Consider the following 25,005-nt stretch of genomic DNA (forward strand, 5'->3'; position numbering starts at 1 on the left):
CCAAGTTCTAGCATCGTGGACGCAGGCCTTAAATAATGATTGCTTGTTGCACGCTGGCGTGGTGGATTGGGAATGCCCTTTAATCGTGCACGATGAAAGGGAAAGGATAGAGTTAGCCGGCCGACAGGAATGTAGAACAGAAAGTAGCGTATTGACATACGTTACGGTATCCGCAAGGTAATTTATCGAAGAGAGCCGAGTGAGGGAACGGGAAGGTATAACTCTTCTTTCGCGGCAACGCGCGAAAAAGGAACAACGTGGGTATGTTATTACCGCGATGTGTGCGATGCAGTTACAGTGTGGGATCCAATCTCCTCGATCGTACGACGCGTCACGAGGCGAACGTAAGCGGGATTACCCATTCTTGCGAAAAGATTGCAACAAAGTGGGAAAAAGAAAGCGGCGAGTAACGGCCGAAACGACTTTCGATTGTACAACCGGGATTCGACTTGGACGGACGTGAATGAGGGATCGGTACAAACGCTATCATTACCACGTTGAAACGTCCGTGAACTTCCAATTAACTCGGCGCGGGACCATTCTCGCTCGTACAATGTATTCCCCTCGACTGCCCTCAACGGTGCCGCCGGTACACTGATTTTCGGTTAGCGGCCATCTCATCAGGTCGAGCTGGGACTCATCGGGACTACGTCATGACAACGGCGATCACAAGGAGCGTACGTACGCGAATGTGTATTATTAACGCGCACCGGGCCCGGGTACCACGCGGCGGATCCCTTCACGCCGGGGAAGGATATCATCCCGGACATCATCATGGACGTCTACATTGTGCGCTACCAGTTCAGCCCACGGGCACCATTTTTGCGTGGCCGACGGACGTTCCAATAAAATCGGTACGTCAGACAATTTTCGGTTACGCGTGATCTCATTAAGTTGCCCGTAGAGGCAGAGAGTCCGTTCCTCCTCCCTCTTCTACTTTCTCTCCTCTTCTTCATTTCCACCTTCCTTCCTTCTCCTTTTCTTTTCTCTTTCTCTCTCTCTCTTTCTCGCTCAGCTGTCCGTCTTTCTCTCCGCACCGCAGCCGCCCAACACCCTCGATATCCCGCGCTCATCTCTCCCAGCCCAAAGATGGCGATCATTATTTCAAAATCGTTCCAAATATTGACGCAAAAAGTGCATCTCGCATCTTGCGGTGGCTCGGCTGCGAGCGCGCGCCCCTCCTCGCCACGGGTTCCAGCTGATCGCGTCGCCGATTGTATTCGCCTCGAGAGTACTCACGTGAATTCTCGCGCGAGTATACATACGCGCATCAACCGGTAACAGTCATTATCGGGGCGATAGCGGGTACGGTTGTTGCGAGCATGGGTTGGGAATAGGGACGGAGGTGAGCAATTTTCGTGGAAAGGAAAGAGAGGGAGAATGACAGGCAACGGAAGAGAGTCAGAAGGTGCGAGTGTACGTCGGGGAGGATGAGGGGAGCGAGGGGGGCAGGGTGGGAAGGGAAGAAAGGAGTAACAAAAGAGGAGTACGGGATCGCCTTGCGAACGATACGCAGGTAAAATGGCGGTGCGCGAGATCGCGTCTCTGCGGTGAGGCCGCACCACGAAGCGAACGATGACGCCGAGGGAGGAGAACCGAGGGAAGGGGGGAGGGGGTTGAAACGGAAGGGGAAACGAAGGCAGAGTGCGAATGAATGGCGGAGAACGAGGGAAGAACGGGGGAGAAGAGGACAGGAAGGCAGCGCTGAAAATCGCATCGAGGGGGGGAAAAAAGGCGGACGAGGGAAAAGGAATTGCCGGTCATGGTGGTGGCAACTCGGTCCCGGGAGTGGGAGGTGGCTTAAAAATGAAGTAATATGGTAAAAATATGGCGGGCAATTTTCGAGGGGAGACGTGGACGACGAGCCTGTTGGTCAAGAGCCTGGGCCGAGCTGGCCCGAGCCGAGCAGGGTTTGGCGTTGCAACGCGCGCGCGAGAGGGTGTGCTGGTGCACGTCGGCGCACGTAATGTCGGTGGGCCCTCGAGAGTTCAGCGGCGGATACCCCACGCTCGATCCGGCAGCGTAAAGATGGTCGTCCGAGATAGCACGGAGTTAATGACGGGCGGACGGGCGCGCGGTTTCACAAGGGACGGGGTAAAACCGCGGATCATTTTTATCCGGCGAGGCGCTTGCGCAACGCGAGTGGGATCCCGCAGGCGCATAGAATTACGATTCGCGAGAAGATTCGCGGTTCGAGTGACGTAAATGCCTTGTTTATCCTCGCGGGGACGACGCGTTGCGCGCCGCGGATTTAGAGTTATTGCACGGACCGTGTCGGCGCGGCCACGGCTACAAAATGCAATCACGACTGCGAGGCGACTAAGTAAGAACCACTCGCTCCGCACGTTCACCCGTGTTAATTATCATTTTTCACTCTAGCCGCAGTCTCGTTTGTATTCATCAAATATAGCTCGCAGGACGAAAATACGTAACTCGTTTGTCCCAACTGGTTCGCGGCAGAACGCGGAAGAGCAAGGACGATCGAGGAGTCCGCGGTCCGCGGAAACCGCGGGACAAGTGTGCGCGCGAGATTCTAATCGCGTGCAATTAAGATTCGAGGCGTTTACGAATCGCAGTTATGAGTAACGATTCCGACTGGCGAGCTCGCCGGCCGCGCGCGGTCGTTCGCTTCCTTTAATTATTCCCTAGACGCTCCATGCCGATCGGAAGGTATAAATCGCCGCTCGGGTTTTCGCGGCGCACCGGCACGCACGCGATTAACTCATGCCATCTCGCGCGCTACTGGGGGGTTGAGGGCCGCCCCTCCCCCTTTCCCCAACGCCGACCGTGTCAGAGTCGCTTATGGTGCGCGCTCGACTCGTCTTCTTTTTGCGCGCTCGTAAATCTCGTAATAGTAGGTAGAAATAGCGATGGGCACTGATATCGCTCGCGCAAGGTATCGGATACTTGTATCAATTTTGCACACGTATCAGTCTTGCGCGATACTTGTCTGGGAATATCCGTCCGGCGCGAATATTAACACGACCTACGTCAATCTGTCGCGACCAGCGTGAAACCCAATCGCGATGGCAGCGCACTGGTTGCTAAAATCCAATTTTTGCAAAAAGTACAGTTACATTCCGCTTTGTCTGACAATGAGACGAAGAACGTAAGCGAGACGAGTATATCGAGCGTAGGGTCTGGATAGTTGAGTAGGAAAAGCAGCCACCCAGCAGTCTCAGGTTCGAATCCTAAGTCTGGTCCTAGCTCGAAAGGGCGAGGATATTAAGCAACGCGTCGCACAATCAGTGCTCAGCTTCTCGAAGCTACTATCCCTATTTGCTACGAAAGGGAAGCGATCTGAAATCCTGCAGAAGTGCTCTGTCCGCGGCGACGAAAGGGTTTCGAGAGTGATCCCTGCGAATCCATCTCGTGACTCATCCGTCAATGATAGCAACACGCGTGTACACGCGGCTCCCTGTCGGCGGAGGAGCCGCAGCCTCCGCGCTCGTTGGAGCGTTGCGAGTCGAGCGCGCGATCAGCGGCGCGGCGCGGCGAGTCACTCCGGTATTACGGCTATTGGATAAGAGCGCGTATCTACTTAGTGTCCATGCCGTACACGGGATTACCTGTTGCCGCGGCTTAAACGCGAGCTGCGAACCACCCGTCGAGGTTACCTAACAGGGTGCCAGCGGATACCAGCACGCGTGTACGTACGCGCATACCGTAATAGCGAGGCCGTACATATACGCCGAGAGGGGCGAACGAATCGGCGAACGAGTCATTTCATGCATCGCGAAACGAGCTGTCGGGTTCTCTCCTCGAACACGGGCCCGTGTTCCTCCGACGCGTAGTTACTTCGGAATGGAATGCTTCGCTCGGGCCGAGGGTGCCGCTCCGCCCGGACGACTTCAATGTTGTGACGCGTACGAACGTTCCGCGCCAAGATAGAAATCGTTTCGCCGACCAGTTTCCCGCTCTAACGCTCGTTCGCCAGATAATCTTGGGAGAAATTAAACGTCGTGCAATGTGAGATTAAGAGGGGGAGGAAAAGAAAACATGTCGAAAATATGCGCGGAAATGCGCAAACGAAGAGCTACGAGTGAGTTAAATTAAATTCACGCGCGGCGAATGACGTGTCGAGGACAACGCTTTCCATTAACGATTACAGAGCGACGCGTCTCATGCGGTGGAGAACGCACGCGTTCCCTCGCCGGCGACAAGGATTCTGCATCTACCGCAGGGTGCAACGGCCCTAACGACTCGAGCGGAACGAATGCGAGGCCGCTGAATCGAGACGTGCGAGTCGTCTCGCGGGAGACTCGCGCGGAACTGTCGGGGCATGGGGACAGTAAGTCGTCTGTGCGGACGTGCGACGTGCACGCACGCACACACGACGTCGCTCGCGGTCGCGCTGTCAAGTCGGGCGAGCGCGCGATGATGACTGAGCGCATAGCTCCGCATCCTCCGCGCTTACATCATCGCGCGGCGTTCTCGTCACCCTGAACTTGCCTCACGAAGCAACGCGAGGCCGCGACGGATGGACGAGGACGCGACCGTCATTCGTTCGTTCGTTCGTTCGTTCGTTCGTTCGTCCATTCGTTCGTTCGTTCGTCCATTCGTTCGTTCGTTCGTTCGTTCGTTCGCGTCACACGTGCCACGCGTGCCTTCAACTCGGGGTACTCGAGGTGTTCGTCTTTACACCCGTGACGTTCCGCCGTGGCGTCTCACGTTTTCGAGCCTCGGCAACAATGAGCTCGTTCATCGATCCGGTTTGATCCCTCGACGATGATCCCGCGGGACGTGAGAAGAAGACGGGAAAGAGAAAGAAAGAAAGACAGAGAGAGAAAGAGAGAGAAGAAAAAAGTGCATGGCACGTCGCGCTTATGGTCATCCAACAAAACAGACTCGTTAACTCGTTAAGGACTCTACCGACACTCTGTACGTGCTGTTGGCAAAAAGTCAAGCTCGTGTAATAATCAATATAATATTTTAATAATAGAAAAAAATCAGTACTTAAGTGACTCTTGACTTTTCAAGATAACAATCGTAGTTTTGTCCGTACAAGTTTTATTTGCGTGAAATTGTCCTCGGTAATAAATAGGCATATAAATTGAATGATCATTTATATTGAATAGTTTTAAATACAAATAAAATAATTGTTAAGATCGAGACTGCGCGATCGAGCGACATTAAGATGTTTGAAAATGAGATCAACACGCATGATGCATTTTCGTACAGCGACGGGATACCGTAATCTTTCTACGAGGAGAAGCCGCGCGATCGATTGTGATACTTGGAGTACGTGTGTCAGTGGCTCGAGAGAACTCGATTTTCAGCGGTCCGTTTGTAGACAGAGTGAGCCGCATCCCGACAGTCCGCAATTATCGTAGTAACAAATAGCTGTTGATTGTACGGCAAAGCCACGGTTTAGTGCCTCTAATCGCCGGGTTAACCTTTCGAGAGCGAACGCGGCCGCGGCGGGCAATTTATAACGGTCACAATCATCGCGGATGAAACCTCGAGTTACACCGCGCGGTTCGCGCTGGAGCGAAATGAAATTAATTGATTTAGCCTCCAGTGTGGATCTTCGAATGAAGTAACGAATGTTCCCCTTAAAATATTCCGATGCCGGTTCGTTCGCGGAGCTTTAACAAAGTAACGATCTCCCGAGACGAGGACGGGATCTCGCGCGATCTCACCGCGAGACGGGACGCCCGAAAACGACGCCTTTCTCCACCGAAATTGGTTTTTACCGTTGTAATTGCGCCCGCGATCGTCGCGTCCCTCCGCATCCGAATTAGCGAGTGACTTGCGAGATTTTAATACCGGCGACTCTCTCGCCGATAAGTCGCCGGTCGCACCGGTCCGCGTTTACGCGCGCCATCAAAGACTCGCTCGAACGAGAATGTATCTTTCCCGATCGCATCGCGCGACGCGTTAGCATCGAGGTTACTTGCATAGGATCTCGGGGGCCCCGGGTCTCATTTACATATCACATTGATGAGCGAGAAGATCATTAAAGGGTCCGTAAGAAGGCGGCCGCGATCGCAACGATGCGCACCGCCGAGTTCGGTCCAGCGCCGGCCCAGCCACGGTAGACGTAATAGCAGCTTCAAAACAGCGCGATGACCTCGGCCATCGACACCCTCCTCTTCCTCTCGTTCTCTCCTTCTCGCGATTTCTCGCGTATTTCTCCTCCAGACCTTTCATTCCCCGCCGATACTCCCGCTCGAAACGGGCTCAGTGTTGTGTCTGATTACGGCCCTATAACCGCGACGAAGCCCTTCGCGCGTTCTTTCTGCTCCTTCCGCGAATTCTGCAGACGTGCTCCGAGCGGCTCGACCGTGGCCGCGTCCAGGGCCGCGCCAACCTTCCGTCTACAATGTGTACGGAAAAATGCGCGCCGCCGAGGCGAGAGAATAAAGTCACGTGGTGACCAGTGAGGCGAGATCAAAAGGAACATACATCGATGGAAAGGGCGGCCGTACCCGGCATGACTGTAGAATGAACTTCTGGATCGGTGGGGCTCGCGGGACGCAGAAGGGGGAATGGCAAAGGGGAAGATAAAGGGGGCGGAACGAGCGCAGAGATTCAATTACGATCGATCGGCTCGCTCCGCTCTGGACAAATACCGGTCCGTGTGAGATAAGGGGGCTCATCTCATTTGCTTCCTGGACCCCGAAGGCTATTAAGGCCCCGCGGATCCGCTCATGCCGGCTCATTGATGTAACATTGTGGCGAAACGAAGCGGGACGCCTTACGTGTCGCAAAATACTGACAGCTGCGAATACCGGGATGTCATGTCACCCTTACAGCTATTTTCCACGAGATACATCCATTGCCCAACGTTGCCTGCATAATCGGCGTATCGTGGCGTCTTCTCTGTCGCGTTCGGTCATATTATTATATTATAGTCGAGGCTCGGTTACGAGAATGACCGAATAGAGCGCGACTAGATAAAGTATATCGAGCTTAGCGCGATACTCGTCCTTTTCTAGATTACAGTGAGCGAAGAGGGAACATCGGACTTGCATGCGGATTATTCGCGTCTCCGCAACCCCAACGTGCATCTTCGATCACCGTAGGATTCATTGTTGCAGCGTCATTCGCCGACGGCGCGGCGTGGCTGGGATGTGAAAATGCCGCGATGTCACAGCGATCGAATGAAATTTAGATTGGTCCGTCACGGCCCTTATTAATCCCGCGTGAATAGAATCAATAAGCACGGTGAGATAAGATCGAAGCGGGAAGTAATGAATGAAATAGCGACGGGAGCGCTCACAAAGGTGGGGGGGGGGGGGAGGGGAGGAGACGAAATCGGCGGGCAACGAAATCTCGATCGCGCACGGGATCAATCACGCGGCATCGATATCGTGGAATGACACCCGGGAACGAGTCTATTAGGTCGGCCGATAACCACCGGAGCCGCGTTCCGAGGAGCGCGCGGGTCACTATCGCCGGACCCCATCGACATTCCTTATCGACGCGATAATAATTTATTGCCCTGCTCCACGTCCTGGTGCTTCATCCGAGGTCGCTCCGAAAGAATACCACGCCGCGCGTGGTCGCGACTTTTACTTCCACCTCCGCGCGGAAGTAAAATTTAGTCCTAGAAAAAGTAGAAAGTGACGTCGTCGTGACGTAACCGCTCCAGCTTGCCGTTAAAGTGCACGGCATAAGATCGCCGGCTACGGTGTACGAGGGGGTGGAAAAGGAAAACCGGTAACGCAATTGCCAACAATGTATCTCGCCATTTGTGGTTCGCAAAATTGATTACAACCCACGAGCGCGAATTTATCGACTAACGTGATAAGCGGTTTCCCGAAGCGAAACTGTAGGAGCCGCCGCCGCACGTCGGGACCGAAATGTCACGAGCGAGAAGTCTAGCGCGTAACGCAAGGATACAAAAATTCAGTTTCATCCCGATAATCATCGACGTACCGCCGGAACGGCATACCGGGGGTCGTCACCGGAATGGAAGGAGCAAGCGGGGGAGGGAACGACGGCGGAGAGATAGAAGCGGAGAACGCGAGTTAAGCTGTGCGCGCCTCATCTTCGTAAATCGACTCTTCGACGTCCCTCCGTCCCAGCCCCATTTCAATATCCCCGGCTTCGTAAAAGCAATCGCTGATTCACGGTGTAACGATCCAGGTGTATGAGGTTTGCACCTTGCCGGGCCTCACGCGTCGCGCAACGGATGAACGAAAGTATCCTTTCATACCGGACACGGGGATATGCAATCACGGAGATTAAACGCTACCGAAAGCACGAAAAAGAACGCGCGCGAGCGCGCGATCAACGCACCTATAGTTGCGTTCCTCCCCTCCTCCCCCCCCTCCTCTCTTTTGTCTCCCATTATCATCGGGAGTACGTTTCGCGCGCCGGACACTCCGCGAAGTGCATAAAGTACGCTTTCGGAGACATTACGTAGTCATTTTAGATAATTACGCAATCTTATCTGTATCGGACAAATGAGATGGAATGTATAAAAAAATGGAGAGGATGATTGTTATAGTATAACTCTCCATCTCGATTGCGATAAACATGCAGGAATTTCCGAGCATAAATGGCACATCCGACTACGTCCGGCATTAAAGTCACCGTATCTACCGGCTTGTGAGTCGGCGATACGCTCCCGAGCGTGGTCGCGAGTGAAACATTCGCACGTGGCACTTAACGATCCACTCGCGATAGGAATGTAGATGCGTGACAAGATTTATCAGGCGCTGGCTAATCGCTCGTAAAAATCTGGAAACAATCCGTTGGACTTATGATACCACTTGGTGCAACGCGGATCGCGCGCCGATCCCTGGTCGGACCACACGGCCGGTCGTTTATTGATCTCTGAACTCGCAGCGTCGCGCGTTAAAGCGAGGAGTCGACGGCGCGACGAATCGGCTCTTTCTGGAGCAGGATACGGCGAGGATTACGGCTCGTTGGATTCGGTAGTATCGTTGACGAGATCCATCAGTGGCTAATGAATCGGTCGTAAAAGTCGGGTTCGTCCGATCTATATTCCACCACGTGTTACCGCGCCAAGATTCGTTTTAGGGCTCGAATAATGTATGCCGTGCACGTGGGCCCTTGCATCGTTCCGCTGTGCCGCGTTTCTTATTGGCCTGTAATAGCTCCTCCACGATGTTGCCCATGAGCGACCGAGATACGGGACGAAGCCGCCCGTAATCGACGCATTCGCGCATATATTTCCTTTAAAGGTGGAAACGTAGGGGAGGGAGAGCGAGAGGGCGGGGAGGAAAGAGAGGGAAATCGGGAACTCGCGTGTTGCGTTATTATTCTAACATGACGTGCGACTAATTGCAAGTTCGAGAGAGCCCAATCATATCTGTCGATCATCGGTCGCGGGACATCCGTCCGGGGCCCCGCGCAAAACGCCGCGGCATGAGAGAGATTTCCCCCCTCCCCTTCTCCCTTTTCTTGATTTTTCCCTCTTGCACGCTCTTCTTTCGTCTGGTTCTTCGGCTCTGCCACCCGTTCGTGTGCAAAAACTTTAATCGCACGCCCCGACCGTAAAGGCCTCTCTCTCTCTCTCTCTCTTTCCCGGTCTCTCCTTCATTCTCTACATCCTCCGCTCTCTCCCTCTCATCCCGACCATCTCCGGTCGCCCTTTACCATCGCCTCTACCAGGCACATCGCTGATCGTTGCCGGCCGTGGAGCGAGTAAGAACGAAAGCGACCAAAAAATCGCCGGCTGATTGTTTTACGTCCGACCGCAGAGGCAATTCGTGCGCGAGAAGAAGACGATGACGCTGGTCGGCAGGAAGGATCACCGTCGTCGCGCTCTATAGGTTCAAGGATTCAGATAATTCTCCGGCCTTGGAAACTCACGTCCCTTCTCCTTCTCGCTGGGGTCGGAGTCACGTCGATCGGTCATAACGGGTGAAAATAGTCGCGTAGTTGTTTGCTCATTAACGCATGTTTATTATCGACGTGCGATTAGAAGAAGGTGGCGTCAGATACCTGAAAGTTATACACGCACGGGAATAGAATTATCGGACCCGCCAGTCCGAATCGGCGAATCCGTGAGGAATAATCGCCGCGTTTGTCTTTGATGAAGCAACCGAAAGACAACTGTGGACGATATTTTTATTGCTTTCGCGAATACGCGCCCCTCGACGGCGAAGGCGTTGGTTTTTACAAGCGAATACCGTATTGCAGCCCTCTAAATTTAATTAAGCGAAATAAAGTAAGCAATAAACGCGGCGACTTGTCGGCGCTCGGAACGATGTCTGGAATTCCCATAAATACGTAGATGTGTATTGAACCCGATGGAATGGATGGATTCTTAGGACTTGCATTCGCGCAGCGCGCAAGGATCTCAAGGACGACGGTGCAATTTTCATTTTCCTGCAGCGGCAGCGGCAGCTCCGGTGAGCTCAACGTAAACCGCGCCGGATAGTTTCTTCCTTTAACCCTCTTCCACGTCCCCGTTCTTCCCTCGGCCCTTTCCCTTGCCCATCTCCCGCTCTCCCTTCGCGAGTCGTTTAGTCGACCGCAAAATTAGCCGCGAGCCGCACGAATGGTCCTTGAACGCGATAAAATAACATCCTTTTTCGAAGTTGCGCACTGAGACGAAGGAGGCTAGCCGCTATTCCTCGCGGCTGAATCTTATTTGCGCGAAGACGCGATGACGATTACCGGCTAGGTGTGCGTCTCACCAACCAGAGGACCTATCCGTCGGCGGTTTCGACTTTTTCCTCGCCTCGATGGTTTCCAGATCTCGCCCCTCAGGGCACACTCGCTCTCTCTCGTTCTCAGAAGGTACACGACTGTTGCAATCTCATCCTCCAGCGCCCGCGGCATTTACGCGGTACCGCCGATGATAAAGGTAGCGAGCGAGAGCGCCTTTTCACCGGCCCTGTAGCTTATAATTAACGTTCGAAATTATTTTAACAAATTGGCCGTGCCCGCTATAAATCGTCAATCGTAAAACCGCGCCGGAGACCGTAATAACACGACGAAATATCTAAAGAATAAACATCCGTGCGCGCGCGCGCGACCACTCTTACGCTAGATTTTTTTAAATCGTGCGCGACATGGGGAACGTTTCCTGCATGAAGTCTGTATAAGGAGACAGTTATGAGAATTATTCGTTTGAGAATTATTAATCAAGCCTAGTTCGGTCTCCTTATACAGGCTTCATGGTTTCCGGGACTGTTGCACGAGAATGAAGCGTATACGCGCGCGATCTTCGATTACGAGCAGAAACTAGGCGCAACGAATGGTCGCATGCTGTCCAACGGGGTCACGTTCCCGCGGAATCCCTCGGACTTTCGAGGCGCTAACGAAGGTACACCCCTTTATACTCCCACCCTTGAGTACTTGAGAGGCAACAAGAAGGAGAAATCGCTCGTGCTGCTCCTGTAAGCGGACCTTCGTAAATGTAAATTGATCGGAGCAACGTTCATTAATTAGTCGCCAAGTGGTACAGTCATGCCGTGCCTGAATCTTACTCGTGTCCCTTTCCTCGCGCTCGATCCCGCGAGTATGTTTCTGTCCGCATAAAAATCACCGCGGGTCATTTGCATCGACACGGAGTTCGACGCCGAATGGAGTTTAACGCGATCGACGAGCGACGCGCAACGAAAAATGTTAATGACTCGAAGGGAAAGGGACGGAAAGTACCTAAGCTGAAACGTTAAATACCCGCACAAACTGTTACAAAATGGGCACCTCGGTGTACATCGGAGACGCACGGTTTTTACACAATATCGGCGCTCTACGAATATTTCCATTCTTGACCGTTCACGCGTCTCGGCTTTAATCATGCGCCCCTCGTAAATTAATTTCGCCATTGATTGAAAATTCTTACGCGGTGCGTCAAGATGCTTTTCTTCTCTTTCCCTCCTCTTCTTCTTCCCTCCTCCTTCCTTTTCTCCGTGTCTCAAACTCAATTATAACGTCTCGGATGCCTCATCTTGATACCGAGAGCGATTACTCATTCGCACGAGATATGAATTCGCAAGAGGCACACGTGCGCGCAGAAAATTCACGCAACGCACGCACATTATCCCGTCGCGCGTTTTCTGGTAATCGGCTCGTCCTTCTTACCAAGACCCACCTGATTGAGTCACCCGCGGGGTATCTGATTTATGCGATCGAGCGAACAGTGCCGACGGTACCTAGTCGATTCGCCGCAATTGGTACTCAATTCCGTCCGTTCCGTTTTTTTTTCTATATCTTTATTCAACTTTCAACCGAGCGTGTTCGACGACGTTGCACTTCCGCGGTACTCTCTGCCGCAACGCAGCGAGAAGAGAGAATGAACTGGCGAATGCTGCCTGGAATGTTGGCGTACAATGTGTCGGCGCGCGATGAAAAATACTCGAGACCTCGGAGCGATGCTCCGGATAGAGGCCCACTGAGAAGGCGGCCTCGGTTATCGATTCAATAAATACCCCAATGCCGGCGCGCAAAAATATCCGTGAACACCAGGGAGTCCCTCTACGGAGGATGTCAAGGGGATTAAAACTTATGTGTGCTTCGAAGATTTCGCGAGCACCGCTACGCGATATTAAGGGGATGCTGGAGTGATTCTGCACTTTTGGCACCTTTTGCTCCTAGAACTGTCAATTCGCGAAAACATTTGCGTAATATAATACAAATTACGTGTACGAACCAACAGTGTTCCACTATTCGGACTAAATCAGAGAACACATGGTATCATAGATCTCTTGTTAAGCTCCTAAACTTAGTTTCAATGATACCATGCTGTTCTCTGATTTAGTCCGCACAGTGGAACACTGTCGGTTCGTATACGAAAGCCACATAATTTGTATATTACACAAATGTTTTCACGAATCGACAGTTCTAGAAGCAAAAGGTGGCAAAAGTGCAGAATCACTCCAGCGTCCTCTTAACTGCTGACCAGGACGTGATGACAGAAACGAGACGAGCATGTGAAAATCTTTATTCACGTGTACTGTTTATACCATAGGAATCGCCGAGAACGGGAGAATGGTGAGAATTCGACGAAAGAGGGGCGTCACTACCTTTAAATTACATTCGTCGGTGAGATGAGCGGCTTAACGAACTTTCTCCCAGATCTTTCCCGTATTCGACGAAATACCGCGCGCGCGAGAGACGGGGAAACAGTTCGGAACGAACACCGGTGCGCGGATATAAATTAAACGACCGAGACGTATACATATGCGAGTCCCCTCGAGCACCCATGGCGCGTCCCTCTTCCTTACACCTTACGATTAGCCACGGCGCATCCACCTTCGACCCGTGAACGGTGTAGGTGGCTGGAGCAACAGCGGGATGTGCCCGCCGTGAGGCGGTTTGGAAATCGGGAAATTATGATGCCACGGCCAGCACGTTGGGTAACCGTGCCTTAAACAATCTCGGCCCAACCTCGCGGGAAGAAAGGGACCATTGGAAGGCTAGGCGGCTCGACAGGACCCAAGTGGAATGCATTAAACTCGAATCGGGCCGGTGGTCGTGTTAGATCGCCGTTATAGAATGCTTGTGGGTAATCGCCTGATTTAACGCCGCGAAGGCGCGTAAATAAGGATCGCGTATATATTGCGCGCTTACAGGAGACTTTGAATAATCTTCTAAGGCTCGACGATATCGAACGTTTTATGAAAGTTGCTCCTCTTGCTCATTCTGCCTCGGATAATGTACGTGTTGTAAAACGAGAGCTTTTTAAATAATTTTAACGATATCACGTATACATTAACATTGAACGCAGATGGAAGATTGTTATTCTTACTTTAAGTTGATAATGTAAATTGACATTAAGGAAGTATCAAGGATAAAAGGCCAATAATATTACGAGCGGTAATTTGTAAAATAATGCACTAAAATTTAGGTATAATAAAGTGAAAAATTACATTGTTACCCTGATCTAACTTATATTGGTAACAATTGTGATAACGCATTTACTTAAATCGAAGTTTGGTAGAAGATAAATAACGTACGTTTCGACTTTTACTTAGTCATCTTCAGCGTGCTTTTTCCTATAATGGTATGTCACTGGTGTTAATATAATAAGTTAATTTCTTTGTATAAAATGTTAACGCACATATCGATTATGATGCAATAAAAGCGTTACAGTGTAAACAGTTTTCGGGGCCACTTTTCCGAGTATAGTCCAATAATCATTGGTGGCAATTCTAATATGTTATACCATATCACACATTGGTAAGTGTGAATAAATTAATATTATTTTTCTGCACGCCATATCAGTTGATTGCACGATGAAATATCAAGATACTATTAAAGCGTTCAATAATAATTCTTTCAGGACACAGGCGCAAAATGATTTATGGGAATTGTTGACATTTATCGTAGTTTATTGCACTTCCTCTTCCAAAGAGCCAAACAGAAGAAAAGAATTTAATGCTCGGACACGTTGATTAATCTTTGTAATATTGCGCGGGGCAAACTTGGGTGGCCCAGAAAAGAACGTAACACTGTGTCTGAAGTTATAAACAGTTGGCTACGGTCCTTTAACCCTTCCAACTACCAACGAAGTTAATAAAACAACGCAGCTGGTTCGTCCGTTTAAAATTCGTTGAAGTCACAGCCTATGCTTCCTATATCAAATAATTGTACGCGAGAGTTCATAAACCGCGTGACGAAAATAGGATCTAAAATAACGCATAATGGCCGGAGGATTTAATGCGGGGCGATTAAAACTAGGAGCAAACACGTTGAAATAAAACTACGATACGGCGACGCGGCACGAACATTTGTAAGATCAAAGCGCATTTTTACGTCGTTTGTGATAATTAAATCTCGGTTGACCCTTAACGATGCTTAACGTAAGGCAGAACGTATCGAGTTATGTGCCGCACCGTCGCCTAACGAACGCGCGGCGCAGCTTGGCAGAAAGTGCGCTGCGGCAATTATTGGTTCACCGCGGCAATTATTACTGGTTATTTATGTGCGGGCGCGAGAGGGCCGAGGACCTCCCGGTCATAAGGACAAGATCGATTAAATCGCAGGCAGATAATGCGGAGCTTTTCCATCGTGGCGCCGCGCCGCGCCGATATCAATGTGGTCAGGTCGTAATTCAAAGTCTCACGGTTACGGCATCAGACAGAGAATCCTAGCGGATTACTGTGGCAAGAGCAGGACGATGATACACGAAGCGAGCATCACGAAGGTAATTAATATGCCGTTAATGCAACAGGACAACGTCGCGCTCAATTTTCTTCCGCGTTTATACCAACGTCTGAAAACAGCAATGACGAAAGATATCCGCGCGAATAATGCTGCGGATATAATGTGGCGTATATCGAAGAAAACCTGAAATAACGATGCGAGCGGCAAGTTTTACTTATACCTCACGGGACGCGTCCATCTGCGTGACGTAAAATAGCGCATAAACATTTTACTGTAATTGTCTCTACGGGATTCGCCCATATAAATTGTGAATTTTAATCGCCTCTCTTACGGGGATCATCCTTACAGATTAGATCGGCTAGTTTATAATGACTCTATATTTAACCGCTGGACATTCCGACACCAGGGAAATCCCTGTAATAGCGGACTTTACGACGGCGATAACGTATACGGGCGCGTGGAACGATCGCGTCCGAACGGAGCCGCCTCGCGATTTCGCGAGAGAGCCTGCCGCACATCTCGGCGAGATCCCCCTTCATTCCCGAGAGGCCCTCGAGATCCCATACGCACGAAATTCATCCCGAAGGGCAGAGAGGAACGGCCAGGCGAGCGGCGCGGCGTGCGATGACCGAGCTCGGTAATTAACTCCCGAACGATCGCGTTAAGGCGTGAAAGTATAAAGGACTATCTCCCTCTCTCTTCCCCCCCTACTGTCTCACCCTCTCCCTTTCTTCTCGCTGGGGAACCAAAAGTACTCTCGCCTCCTCTCGCGCTCCATCGAACGCTCGTAATCTCGAAACGAGGGCTTTTTTTATTCGGCCCGAGATAACGAGCGTGATTTAATCTCGGGTTGTCCCTTGACGCGGGCGCCGTTAGCCCTGGAAGTCGGGGTCAGAGATTCGCGGGGGCGAGAGGGCGAGTTTTTCCGATCCCGTTCAATCTCGTTCCGTGGGGGGTCGGTGCGGATTCGCCGCCGATGCTGGAATAGCCGCGCTTCCTGAATCGTAAATTAGGGATATACGATCGCTGGCTGCCTATGCGCGAATCGAGCGCGGTTCGATATCGTATAATTCTAGCGGGTGAACCATATAGCTATCGTACATCTTGGATCGTGCGTGTCCTCGCGAGATATTATTAGCGAGATAGGCGGTAAACCACCCAAATTTATTGCCTTATTAATGAGCACCGGCGATATCTCCCCCTCCCCCTCCTCCTCCTCCGTTTGTCATGGCGAGAAGCCGAACGGGCGAGCTGACTAGAGAGATTTCGCGTTACATTGATAAATTCGCGGCCTCTAGATAAAGCCCGATGCAATTGTCATTTTTCTCGACTGATTAATGGGCGGCAAACGATCCGGCCAAAGATCGCGGACCCGGAGACCCGAATCCCGTCCTATCGCGCGACTCAAAGTCAACGACCGAATGTAAATTGCGATATCGTAGATCAGGCCCGGCTTGACGTGACGCAAGGCAGAAGACTCGTTTTTTAACTTTGATCGCGAGCCTGCATTGTAATCACCAATACATTATCTCGCTGCCATTCGTCTCTCGACTCTCTTAACCCATCATTCAACTTTTATCTAAGAGAGAAGCCCGCGTGCGAATGATGCACATTATTTTACGAGTCTTGCGCGCCAAATAAAATGTTAACGGGACGACGCAATGGTACTTGGATTCAACGGGAAATAATAAAAATCAATATAAACTCACTGAGTAAACGATCGTTCATTCTTTCCTACTTTTTATCACAAACGTATCGTTGATCCACAGGTCATCCGATTATTCCACTTGACCTCAGGCATCTCCTCGTCGGAGAGATCGATACGGTCGCGCGCGCGCGGGGAGAAGTCGCCGCGTGCTCAAAAGTACGTCGTGCGAGATGAAAAGCACGACGAATCGTAATGAAAGGAGGCCTGCTGCCCCGCGGCCAGCGGCAGAAGTGTTGCGTTACGAAGTGCAGCCGGTTACCAATTGGCTCCCCCGCGCAGGGCGGAGGCCGTCGCGCTACGCGCTTCCACACTCTCTAGGCCCGTCTCTCAGCCGTACGGGCGTGTTTATATTACCGTCGTATATGCGATACGTACACGTTCGCGCCGCGCGATTACATTTCACTTCTCGATAACACGACGGGCCGCCGTGTGGGAACTATTAAAACAAATGTGACCCCTGGAGATGCCGGACTGAGTTATCGTTTTTCTCGCTCGTTGCCGCCGCAAATCAAGCGAGATGACGATCTCTATTAGCCGCCGCGTGTGAAATCTCGCACATTAACGTTCGAGAAAGGGAAACGGTTTGATTTTTACGCGGATCGGTAGCTCAGACGCGGGAAGCGATGCCCGCGTTCGAATATTCGGATGTGTTCAAAGATCCTTTTCGACAGCCTGATTCTTCCTACCACGCGTATTGAATTTCCTCCATTTATAAATCAGATCCTTATCGATTTTCTCCGCCAAGTACCGATTTAACGGCCGTGCACGTTTGCACGCCGATAGTACGCACGGCGCGTATTTGCACGACTCAGAACCGTAAAACCGTGGTACGTGAGGCTGGCGCGCGCAATAATGATATGCGTGAGGCGAGCGCGCTCAATAAGCGGAAATCGATTTGACTGCTCTGTCGTATGTCGATGCGCATTAACCCGCTCGTGAGTGCTGGTATGCGCGTATAATGCGCGCGGCAGCGCGTACGTACGAGCGAACCGATTATCGTCAAATGAACTCCGCGAAGAAAGGAAAAAAGAAAACATCTCGCACGATGGTCGGGGGCTACCGTGTACGAACGTTGAAACGCAATTGGAATCGTAACAAAGAATAATATTAATCAAGTCACCGGGTGTACCGTGCCAAGGCGCCCGTTATCTGACACTCGGAGGGACGGGGACACGAGCTCCGTTTGGGACGCCAAGCGATTCGCGCGTCTTCTAGCCGAAGAGGAATTTTTGATACTCGAAGGTCGCATCAGCTGATCGCATCACTCCGGTAATCGAGTCCCTGTCTTGTGTTTATTGTTTAACGACATTGTTAAGGCTAGAGACCCTGTAATCAGAGACTGACCATAAGAGTTCGTCAAATTCCTGCAAGCGAGATAGCCTATGTTCCTCTCTCACTCGCAGGAATTTGACGAACTCTTATGGCCAGTCTCTGATTACAGGGTCTCTAGTTAAAGTCTGTGTCCACGATGCTAGAACACACTTGAACCAAGGAACTTTAACTCTATTGTTTTAATTATTGGTTCGACTTGGCCCAGTTAGGCTCGACGTGGGGATCTAAGTGCCATTTCAACAAGAAGAAAATGAGGGATAGGGACGGTGGGTGGAACCACGTGACCCACACGTGAAACGCGGGGTGTTGCGCGTCGCGAGCGGGCGAGTCACCCGAGGGGGTTGAAAGAGCCTGCGGATCCTCCGTGAGAAATGTCGCGGGCAGATACCGTACTCCCGAGTTTACCGCGGATATACACCGCCCTTTAACGTCAGGCAGAAGTTGCCGCTCGGCCGTAATTGCGGTGCCGTAACCGATAATTGCCGGCAGAAATACTTCATTAATACGTAGGTATAGAAAGGATAATCGGCCGCGATAGTACGGCCGGACTTATAAATTTGCACACTGTACTCGCGGCACCTGTTATTAAATCCTGTCGGTAAGCGGCTGACACGCTCGCTGTCGGGCCGACAGGAAATCAGGCGGTACCCCCTGGCCCCCCCGCGTCCCCCCGAGCGCACGCATGAATAAGTCAGGCGTATAACCGGTAATAACACGCGTAATTGGTGGTTTTTGTTTGTCGTCGAATTTCGACGCCACCCGCCGCCGCGCCGTGACGCCGATCCTCGTGCGGCACGTTACGCGCGGATGTGCTGCGACTCGGGGAACGTGTTTGTTCTAGCCGGGCCCCCCCAAGGTTGTTACGCTCCGCGTTAGTGGTAGGCGCGCTACCTTGATGCACCTCTATCGCATAAATTTCTCGGCCCTCGCGGACAGATTGAGCGAGGGTTTCGGCACCGTCTAGCGCGCCTAATTGATAGGTGTGGTCGACATTCAAGCTCAATATTCATGGAATTCTCGCTCGCGGTGCAGGAATGCGACCGCGATAAGAGCGCGACAACGCAAACTCGTTCGTGTAGGACAGATTTGTGCTCACGGCCAGTTCCCCGGCGATGCTTACTCCTCCGACGAGAATCCCGGCGTAGTTGAGCGCGTTAAAATATTATTGAAATGGAACAGCGCTCCCCCCGGTCGCGCAAACTAGAAGATCTTATGCGGCTATCAAGTTAGTAACTGGACTCTCAGTGCCCCGTCGTCACGTTCTAAGTCTAATATTCGCATTCGGTGCCTATCGTCGCGATCTACCGGCGCGACCGTATTGACAGATGAAAATGACCGCGAATCTTGCGGGGGAGGAGAAGGTGGAAACGATCCCGCAATGACGTGAGAGAAAAAGAGGAAAATACGAGCACGCGCGCACACACACACGGAGAAAGACGTGCGCGTCGGACAAACAGAGAGGGCGGATAAACGGAGAGACCTTCGAGATGCGAGGGAGATGCCGAGGAAGGAGGCGGAATTCACCGCGCCAGGGTTTATGGCAGAGGCGAACAAAGCGGGTGGCGGTAACACGGGCCGCGCGCAGAAGTTCTCGTGTTCGTGTGTCCGCGGGTAAGCGCGAGTGACACTAATTAATGAAATAATGGCACCGGGATGCGTGCCTGGTCCGGGCTCGCGTAGAGGAAGGTGTCGAACGCGTCGCGGCTGGGCGTAGGCGGTTATTTACGCTCATTTGTCCCGCGCGCTTTCGTTCGTCCCTTTGTGCGTGTGCGTATGTGTGTCGCACTATCAGATTCTCTTTTTCTCTTATAGCAAGAAGCCTTGTTTACAATATTCCTAATTGAACTTTCAGCACTCGATAAGGAGCTGGAGATGCTCGCGATTCTCTCGCCGCAGATAATATATCCATTTTGAGAGAAAAAGGATTAATTAATTACAGACTTTCGATATTTAAATTGGAAAGTAACGGCGGAAAAGCAGACATCTAAATTTTGTCAAATTATATCTTCGCGTTATCGTGACATATTGAGAAGGGTCCAAATCCGGGACCGAAACGTTGTAGTGTGTTTTTTAAAATAAAAACATTGGCCAGTGTAGGTCGTTTAAAATTACACATCATTGGTTTTCAAATTACTGGCGATATTAAATTTCTCTGTCGATATAATACGTTTCGCCGCAAGGTAAGCCCTGCTTGCAGTGAAGACTGTTAAACAAATAAAATAATAACTATTAAATAATTTGTAATTCGTTATAGTGTAAAAATCACTGATTTTAACAATCTCGAATTCACGAGAATTCACTGGGGATCACCACGAATACACGAGAAATCCTAGACAATCGTACAAGTTCTGAAATCACGAAGATCCTGTAGGAAATCATTGATCCATTGAAATAGGGAGTGAGCGGCCCCTCGCGTTTCAAGCTGCGGATGTTGAAACCTGCGCGTTCAGCCACGAAATCGTATTGGTGCGGCGCGTTCAATAAAATCGTCTATGTGAACAAGAATATTTCCGTTCCTCGTCATCCTATCGCGCACCCATGGTAAGCTCATCCGTGTAATACATCACCGCGGTGCACCGCCGAACTTCGTAAATCCGAGCCGGCCGGTGCTGTCCGCAACACGACGGCGACGGAACGACGAATTTATCTCGGCTCCGCGCGGGACCGTGGCACGGAGGTAGGTACATCCACCTTCTTCCTCTCGTTTCTCCCTCCCTCGCGCGCGGGTACACCGTAACCGGATACTTTCCGACTCGCGTCCGGGCCGATCGCGGTAATTAATGGCGCGGAATCTGTCTTTTGTGCCTTTCTCATTTCTTTTTCTTCATCGGAACGCGACACGGAGAGAAACGTGAAATATTTCTACAAGGCGTGTAGGAGAAAGAGCGGCCGCGGTGATGAGACGACATTTTTCTCGTCATCGTTTTAGGAAACGTATAGAATTCCTGGGGCTTAACAGATCAGCTACGACGTGGACGCGGAATTCTCTCCGGGGCCGAAACTTATCGCCAAGCGTAATTGCCGGCGCGGTCGCGGGCACTTGGTCGGCGCGCCATATAAGTGAGACGTCATAAATCGGCCGGCGAAATAGATTGCGGCCTTCTCGCGCGCGGTGGCTCGCTCGGCCGCCAACGCCATATATCCGATTCCGTATAAATATCTCTCGGGGCGGTGCTAATTTAGTTGGCAATCTCCGCGTAATTTATCTCGCCTTCCCGGCTTCGCCTTCCGATGGGCGGCGGGTGTCAGCGGTGGGGGCCGATCGCGGAAAATCCTCCGCACTACCGCAATAATCACGTCACTCACTGTTACTATAACGATCTCCGTTGTTCGCCCGTGTGACGTGTCCGCTATTAAGACCCGCGATTCCGATTCCGTCCCCCGGCGGAAGACGCGTTAGGCGCGTTAATCCAGGACTAACGGTATAGCGTTACCGTAACATTAATTTCAGCGGAGATACCAAATCGACGATTTCTGTCCGGCATGCCGGTCGGAACACGCGCGGTACACGATCCCGCCGCTTTAATGAGATAGGCGGGTAATCGGGCGATATAAAGGATAAGGCGGTAATAAGTTCTGTCAGTTGATTCCTTCGGATTTACAAATATGCCGATCTGCGCCTTCCGCGTAACGAATCGCCCGATGGTGTCCCGACACCGTGTAGTTGTGGACTACGACCATTAATGGGTGTCTCGATCAATTAGCGTCCTCGTTTGACGTCGCGTCAGGCTAATTGACAAAATTTATCGTGTATGACCACCGCGATCTATCAGCACCTTGACGCTCACCGATTTCTTCCTCGCAATGCCAGTCCTTTTATTTTTCAACTTCTTACGGCATCTCGCTTCCGTAATGTGGTGCCAGCCGGTGGAATTCACCCTATCCTCTTACACGCCCTTCTCTTTCCTCTTATTCGGGTAACCTCCAGTTGGACACGTAACTATTGGACACCGCTCGTTTGGACACGCACTATTGGACACGTTAGTATTGGACGCTGCATTTTTGGACACAGCATTATTGGACACAAACGTTACAAGATGGTCCACGCTTCCTACCGGCGGGATTGTTATAGGTGTACGAAACGCTCCTTTCCCTCCGATATTTTCCACGAGAGATAAAAAGATAGACAGCCTCCGCGCGTTCCGCGAGTCTACGAGCGGTCGGCAGGCGCTTGAATCTCCGGCTCGCGAAACCGCGGAAAGGTTTTCCCACACAGGCAATCGCGCGTATCTCATCGCGCTAGGCTCGAGGCTCCGAGGAATACGAATTCAGCGGGAATCGCGGTAACTTCTCTGGCCCGGCGGACAGCGAGATTTCTGCGGTGGTGGCGAGTGGGAGATATATCCGCGGTCGCCTCGTGAGTTCCATCCAGCTGTCCGATGGATCCCTTTCCGAGCCTCTCCGCCAGTTCTCCCAGTCGTCCCTTGCAGCTGATGGTACCGCAAACATACGGACGCAGATAGCGTGAACGGAGGGAAGAGGACGCGAAGCGACCAGCGGCGCGTTTGACTCGAGTCGCGCCGCGTCATAAACTGCCCGTCGTGGTTCCCTAACTCTCTCATTCTCTCTAGTTGTCTCCAGCATTCGTGCAAGTTGCAAGTAGATACGTACGTAAGTTACGCGCAAATCTGCCCGCCTATTCGCAGCTACAGTACCGTCTGGTACCGCGAGTAGCGATTCCTCCGTTCGCTCCTCTCATCCGGCGAGGTAGCTCCTGAGGCAGGAAAGTTGTCGCACCCACCGCCGTGGAGGACACACTTCCAGATGCATCCGTCACAGGCTTCTATATACTACTTGACTGCTACTTTTGAGCTGAAAAGTGAGGCAAGAGTTCCGCCATGTCTTGTTAGGTGAATAAAGTAGTACATGTGCATTGGTGTGTCATCACTGACAGACTCTAGCCTCACTGTTCAGCTCGAAGGTAGCAGTCTAGTGGTATAGAGAAGTCTATGGCATCCGCACGCCCGGCGATGAGCGGACGAAAGGCGTAAGAAAATGGTTGCCGGTCTCCTCTCGCGCCAGCCCGCGAATGAGCGGGATTTTTTCAAATTCGGCTCCACCAGCGCCGTGTCGCGTACAACGAGTATTACGCGGGCGTGCACAGGTCCCCGGCACCATCCGAGGATCTCCGGGAACTCCGAGCCACGGGCGTGACAGACCGCTCGCGAGAAAAATGACCGTGGTGTCCTTTATGAAATATACGAATGTACGTGCGTGTTAGGAAATATCGATTTATGTAAATGAAATCTTGAATATGCAAATGATAATGGCAGGCGACGATATGTTCCGCATAACAAATCGCGAACGCGATGTAAATAACTGGCGAAAAAAAAGACACTTGTCGATTATTGCCCGATAACGAAATGCGTCTCCAATGTACGTGAATTCGCGCGTATACGTTATTAGGCGTTTATCTAGAATTAATTTCAGACGAGGAGGAGATACTTTTCGCCGACAGGTCAACGGCAAACGAATTGTGCTCGACATGAAGATATAAAGTGAGAATGTTGAGGGACAAGCTATTCCCAATAATTCCTCGCGGAACCTGCCGGACTACTTTTATGATAGACATGCGAAGTTACGTTTTCTTTGAAGTGAAAAATACGCGTTCTTCTTCTTGCAGTGCACATCCATTAATGGATATTTGCGACCACATTCTTCCTCTCATTCTTAAATCTCAATCTCAAACCGTAGTATGATACGGGCTTTACTCTTCGGCGAATTCGACGATCGCCATCGATTTCTAGGTCGTCGCGAGCGACGCCGGTGGCTACTTAACATTCGTGTCTTTCTTTATTGCTAAATTTATGCTTTTGTGCCTCTCTCGTACAGACCGTTAATACTTGCATCATTAGAGCTCTAATATCCAATTATCTTAAATACTTTATGCCTGCCTATAATTTCTGTATTTGCACCACGATGAAAATGAAGATATATCGATGAGAGTATATCTCAGCCTATTACGAACAGTCGTCGAAAGTAAATTGGATATGCGGTATGCGGAAATTGGATGCGCAATTTGCCTGGTACGTTACTTATCTACTTTAACGCAAGGTATAATGGAAACGTAGGAAAACGTGCCGTCGACGCGAACGCGAACGCAAAGACGCAAGCGGTCTTTGTCAAATTAGTACGAGACAGTACCCGAAATGGCGATGGCGAAGTAAAACGGAAATCAGGCCGAGAAATTAACGAGTGACGTGCACGCATCGGACAACGGATCCGAGACCGCCAATTTCCGTTGTACCCGTCCGTTCATTAGCGTTCCTGCCGCTTCCGACAATTTCGCGCTAACGACGCCTTTTTGCGAATCCCGCTGAAATTGTCGCGTGACACGACCGTGACTTCCTCGCGCGTTCTAATGCTCGCCTTCGGTCGCGTTCCGTCCGCTTGTCACGTAATTCCACGTAGGAAATTAGGCTCGGCCGTTTCTCGCGAACGCGGGCGGACGACGCTCTCATTAAGAGCTCGCCAAGATTACAATGCTGTATCGAGACGAGGTCCGAGTCGTGGTGGATGCCGTTAAGGCTCTCTCAGCTCTCTCTCTCTCCTCCCCCTCGATTGCCGGCGCGACTCGATCGCGATCCAGCCGCGAATTATTTTTCCGTCCGTTTCATTTCTCCCTTTGTCCACGATTCTCCCCAACGACTCTTCTTCTATACCCGAGACGCTCCTTTCGCGAGGCTGCTCGCGAGAGAGACCGGTGCCGCGAGGGCACCGGCACTAATTAACGTTGACAGTAATTAGCATAAATACCAGCGCTGCTATGCCGGGAGAGCTGCCCCGCAGCTCGGCGCGGCGCGCACGATGGGATCGGCTGGAATCGCGACTCCGCCTTATCTCACGATTTCGCGCTAATCTCTCGCTTGTTTCTACTATTTCTCCTCGCGCCGCGCCTGCATCCGTAACTTACCCCATCGCGTCCGTTC

Source organism: Vollenhovia emeryi, unplaced genomic scaffold (genome assembly GCF_000949405.1).
Source record: "Vollenhovia emeryi isolate VEMERY1.0 unplaced genomic scaffold, V.emery_V1.0 DF939133.1, whole genome shotgun sequence".
In the NCBI taxonomy this organism is placed as follows: domain Eukaryota; kingdom Metazoa; phylum Arthropoda; class Insecta; order Hymenoptera; family Formicidae; genus Vollenhovia; species Vollenhovia emeryi.